General features: G+C 45.7%; 1 long non-coding RNA gene across 1 annotated transcript; it reads right to left on the reverse strand.

Annotated features, from left to right (window-relative positions):
- Positions 1-753: 753 nt before the first annotated feature.
- Positions 754-4037, reverse strand: LOC141197832 (uncharacterized). Its single transcript, XR_012269867.1, has 3 exons — positions 3895-4037; positions 2610-2735; positions 754-969 (listed from the first exon to the last, which is right to left on the reverse strand). It is a non-coding gene; the product is annotated as an uncharacterized lncRNA (long non-coding RNA).
- Between the last annotated feature and the right edge of the window lie 1964 nt (positions 4038-6001).

The raw sequence follows: 6001 nt of genomic DNA on the forward strand, positions 1-6001 counted from the left end.
AGTATAACTATAGTCATCGGTAGTCACTGGTAAATATAATTATTTTACATAGCAAAGCAATATAGCTTTAAATGCTATGATTTAAAAAAAATAAATAAATAAAAATCCGGCCTCCTTCCACCCCTTAATAGCCGGCCATCTCACACCTTATTTCCCCGTCACCCAGAACAGCTCAATGAGTTGTTATGGAGGAGGGGGAAAAGTATAACTATAGTCATCGGTAGTCACCGGTAAATATAATTATTTTACATAGCAAAGCAATATAGCTTTAAATGCTATGATTTAAAAAAAAAAAAAAAATCCGGCCTCCTTCCACCCCTTAATAGCCGGCCATCTCACACCTTATTCCTCACAGCCCGTGTCATTGCTGTCACGAATATGAGGAATTTAAATTACCGGTATATTTAAAAATTGTCATAGGCATTAAAAAAAAAAAATGTCCGGCCTCCTTCCACCCCTTAATAGCCGGCCTGTCTCGCACCTTTTATTTCCTCTCAGCTCAGGACAGCACCATAATCTGCTGCTATGATGGGCGAGAGGAAATGCAGTCACCGGTTCTAAATGCCTATGACCGAGGTGAAGTGCAGGTGTTATTGCACTTCTACTTACCAAGCATCTCTTGGCTCCTCCATCTTGCTGTTTGCATCTTCGCTCCTCCCGAGGTTAAGTGCCGGATGGATATTGGAGACATCTTCTTACTCCACGTCGCCCTGTAGCCAGTGCCAATCCTGGGATCCATACTTCAATCTTCCTATATTCTGATGATCTTCATTTCCTTCTGTTCTTCTTCCAGGGACTCAAGAGGGCACTATCTCTGATGACACGTGAGTCTTCAAGGGTTTTCTAGCTGACAAATGAAAACCCTCTGAATGCAGCCTGTTTGTCTGGGGGGATCGATGACATTGTGGCCTCTGCTGCCTCCAACTTGCCTAGATGGAACCTTTTGCGGCGGTGATGAGGTTCAGATGTCTGGATGAAACACAACAGAAGATTAGTATTTAAGGATGATGACTTATCACATTAAATAAAGTCACAATCTTTGCTCTTCATTTGTGTATATTTTATTCCCAAGTAATCCTACATATTGGTTTTCTGGTCAATGTACTGCAATTAGCATGAGAATCAATACAGCAATTGACTATATTTGGTTTATTACCTAATCATGGGAGGTTCCATCGGTAATATACTGTAATATTTCTGTCATGTGAGATTGGTGATCTTCATGGGAAACATTTATGCCAGGTTCGTTTGGTGGCTGGCAAATTACCGCCTTTTAGGCTGCTCACCCACTAATCCAGTGTGCCGTCATACAAAGCTCATGCTAGCAAACATTAATGTATGCAGGATGACGTCAAAGATTGTTGGTGTATGAACATAAGAGCTGAAGCTAGATGCATCAAACCCGGGTGCTCTGTACAGACCCTGTGCACAATCAATTATGGAGGGGCATTAAATTCACAATCCGATGGCACTTGGCATCATTTTTTTTCTTTCAGATTCCTACTAATTCGGACAGCAGAAGCCTCTATATGCCTCCTCGAGGTATATGAGGATTGAGAAGACTGCTCATGCTCATATATAGACTTTTCTGGGAGACCTATTACAGTTTTGTACAAATTCGAGCTGTAATTCGACCTTATCCATGAGCACTTTCTCTTATGTACAATGGTTAAAGAAGAATATATTGGGCGTTGCATTCACTAGTCTTACTCTTCTTAAACATTAGATGGCTGTACAATTTCAGACTGCCAATCCTTTTGTTCTTACTGAGATAAGTTGCCACCAGATATTTGGCCAGCTACTATGTCGGCCCTCGCTCAACCGAGCTCTCCGGTGTTCCCTATGTGAGAGCTGCTGCCAGACATGCCTATAGGTGGTTTATCTCAATGAGAACAAAAGGATTGGCAACCCTGAATTGGACATGTCAGATACTTAACTCCCGCAAAAATCAATTGTCCGGGGGTTCCTATACAGATTAGACTGTTGGTAGAATCTATCGTTATCGGTGGGTTTGGCCAACAATAGTTTAATGTGTATTGGAGTAAAATGCACCAAATTTATGACAAGGTGCATGGCCTTTAGAAAAATCTGGTGCTTGAATAGTTTTACAGAGATAAATACATCTATGCTACCCTTGTATCATTTTCTATAATATGTAACAGTAAATCTATTAAAGGCAATATGTCACCAGGTTTTTGCTACCTTATCTGAGAGCAGCATGATGTAGATAAAGAGACCCTGAATCCAACAATGTATCACTTAGTTTACTTTGTGCAGTGGTTCTGATACAGAGTTCTTAGATTTAGCAATGTAGCAGAGTTGAGAAAGATAACCCCGCCCACACTAGGCTGTGCATGTAAACAGTCCATTGACATTGAGCTGCTTAACACAGGAGGAGGCGGAGTCGGACTAGCAAGCATGTGCTGTTGTAGTCCTGGCAATGATAATCACCAGGTGATAAAACTTTCAGTGTAAGTAAACAACAGCACACAGCATTACAGGTGACATATCATTGAAATCTGTGATTTAACCTCTTCCTCATGCTGTCCACAGATTACATAGTAAAAAATTCACCCTGACCTGGATACAATTTCTGTCCATTTACTTACTACAGGGATGTGTGGTGGGGGCATCTGAAGGGCTTCCACAGAGACCCAGTCAATATGCTGGAAAAAGGGATGATCTCTGATGTTTCTGTGGACTCCTAAGCGCTTGGCGGGATCTCTCTGGAGGAGCTGGAAATGAAAAATATGCTTAATAGTCAATCAGTGCAGGTAAAAAATCTTATAACAGAACAATTCTACAGGACTTCTGTAGTGCAACGTTAGACCCTAGGGCTCTTTCACACGTCTGTGTGTCCGGTATGTGTGGTGACAGTTTCCACACGTACCGGAGACACTGACACACGTAGACCCATTCAAATGAATGGGTCTGCGCACATGTCAGTGTGTTTCCACGGACCGTGTGTCTGTGTGATCCACACAGACATGCCAGTTTTTGCCAGCCGGCAGCACGGATCACACGGACCCATTCAAGTCAATGGGTCTGTGTAAACATGTACCGCACATAGATGCCATCCGTGTGATATGTTCCGGGCTTGGGAATCAGCGGTACAGTTAGAGCTAATCCCAAATGCCGGATGCTGAATGCTGTCCTCATCATAGTTCCCTGCCGGCGCAGCGATCAGCACCAGCAGGGGATAGTGATGAGAGTAGAATTCTGCTCCCGGTGTCTCCACCTGTAAAAATAAGAATAAAATTTAAAAAATCCTTATACTCACCTGTCCTAAGTGTCCCCCACTGTAATCCACACGACCGCTCAGCAGAGGAGCTGTGCTCAGTGAGCGGTGTCCTGTCAGTCACTGAGCTCAGCGCAGCTCTGGGGCCTGCTCGCTGCAGGAGTCATTCTCCCCTGCTCCTCTGCTACTACTCTCATCATTATGTCCTGCTGGTGCCGATCGCAGCGTCAGCAGGGGACTATGATGAGGGCAGTGTTCAGCGCCCGGTGCTTGGAAACAGTGCTAACTGTACCGCTGATTCCCAAATTCCGGTGCGTGTGCTACTGATGCGCCACACGGGTGGCACATGAGCGTCACACGTGTGCCACACAGGTGCACAAGGACACGCATATCTCCGGGACCAGAAATATCAGGACGTGTGAAAGAGCCCTTAGGTCCAACTGACTGTAGACTGCTAGTAGATCCATGACAGCAAGGCTCAGTGACTAAACACTTCTACCCAGCAAAACAAGTACTCATGTAGATCCTCAAATGTATTCATTGCTGGTTAGAAAGGGAAAAATTAAGAGTACATTGGCCTATTCTGTGCGGCTTCAGTACATTTACCATGGCAGTACATTACTAAGTAGTAAATCCAATATCCGTATCGTTCTCACCTCTCTAATGATGTCTTCAGCGCCGGAGGAAGATGTATCAAATAGTGCAGGATGGTAAGTGCACTCACCGGTAACCATCTCATTTATGATGAGGCCAAGCGCGTACCAGTCCACTCCGGCGCCATACTCCTCCCTAGCCAGCATCTGTCACAGAGGAGAGAACAGTTACTACATAGGTGACATGTCAGCACATGAATGTATCAGGATTTGTATCACGTTTGTGTACTTCTGTGGTAAAATGACACAGAGTCAGTTGAAGTAAGAAGCGTCATTGATGTTTGCTAAAAGAGGCTTTTAAGTTTCCTGGAAGAGATGTGCCGACTGCCGACTACTTCATTGTAGTTTAGTGCATTATTTTTTAACCTTGCATTTTAGGCTGTCGGCCAAAGTTTAGTGTACTCTAGGGTAATGCACATGATGTATTTTTTGGGAAGGAGGGGCAAGTCCACCGAGTTTTTCAAGAGGAAGACGCTTCAGGAAAAGTGTGAGTTATTTTTATCCTGAAGCATCTTTTTTTTTTCACCCTTCTTCGTCATTTCCATGCCCCTGACGCCCATCCCCCTGCTCCCTCTCTCTGGAGCACTCTGGAATGCCTGCTCTGTCTGCAACAAGCTCCATTTTGTCCATGACCTCTTTACCTATCACAATCTCTCCTTCCTGGGCATCACAGAGACATGGTTGACACCCTCTGACACTGCCTCCCCTGCTGCGCTGTGTTACGGTGGCCTCCACTTCACCCACACTCCTCGCCCTGGTAACAGACATGGTGGAGGAGTGGGTCTACTCCATTCTACCAACTGCACCTTTAGCCCTATCCCACCTCTACCCTCTCTTATTCTACCTTCTTTTGAAGTCCACTCTGTCCGCATTTACTCTCCCTCCAACCTCCAAGTGGCTGTCATATACCGACCTCCAGGCCTGGTCACTGCCTTTATTGACCAATTCTCCACCTAGCTTCTTTACTTTATCTCTGCTGACATTCCCACAATCATCATGGACGATTTCAACATCCCCACTGACACTCACCAGCCAGCAGCATCCAAACTCCTGTGGCTTACTTCATCCTTTGGAATTACTCAGTGGTCCTCCTCAGCCACCCACACAGACGGACACACACTAGACCTCATCTTCACCCGACTCTGCTCCCTATATATCCTTACAACCTCCCCACTACCCCTATCTGACCACCATCTACTCATGTTGTCATCCCTGTCCTCCTCACCTGTCACCCATGTCCAGCAACTAGCACACCCCCGCAGAGACCTTGCACATCTAGACACTCACACACTCTCTGACTCTATTCTACCACTGACATCCATATCTTCACTCCACGACACAGACAGCGCCACTGCTTTCTACAATGCCACTCTTGCATCAGCTATTGACTCGGTCGCCCCTCTTATGCATGGCAGAGCACGACGAGTCAATAGGCAACCCTGGCACAACAACCTCACTAAACAGCTTCGACAAGCATCCAGGGTTGCAGAAAACACATTCTCAAGATGACTACATTCAAACAAGCAACACTTGCATTCAAATCAGCCCTCACCTCTGCTAAACATGCCTACTTCACAACCCTCATATCTTGCTTATCCTACAACCCCAAACAGCTATTCAACACTTTTAAATCTCTCCTCCACCCCCCACTGCCCCCTCCGACCGCCGTCATCTCTGTTGAGGAGTTTGCCACACACTTCAAAAACAAGATTGACCAAACAAGGCAAGTCTATACTGCCCAACCACCACAACCCCTTTGTTTTCCAGACCATTGCCCTTCCCCCATAACCTACCTTCACAACATCACGGAAGGAGACCTTACTCGTCTCCTCTCCAAATCACACCTCACCACTTGTGCACTCGACCCCATCCCATCCCACCTCCTCCCCAACCTCACCCCACCATTCATCCCATCCCTTACTCATCTCTTCAACCTATCACTAACTTCTGGCACCTTCCCTGCTGCCTTCAAACATGCCACAATCACGCCCATCCTCAAAAAGCCATCCCTCGAGCCAACCGCCTTGTCCAGCTACCGCCCCATATCGCTGCTCCCATTTGCCTCCAAACTCCTTGAGCAACATGTTCACACTGAACTTTCCTCTTACTT

The sequence above is a fragment of the Phyllobates terribilis genome, unplaced genomic scaffold, assembly GCF_046119375.1.
Source record: "Phyllobates terribilis strain yellow unplaced genomic scaffold, ASM4611937v1 Scaffold_92__1_contigs__length_6168646, whole genome shotgun sequence".
Classification (NCBI taxonomy): Eukaryota; Metazoa; Chordata; class Amphibia; order Anura; family Dendrobatidae; genus Phyllobates; species Phyllobates terribilis.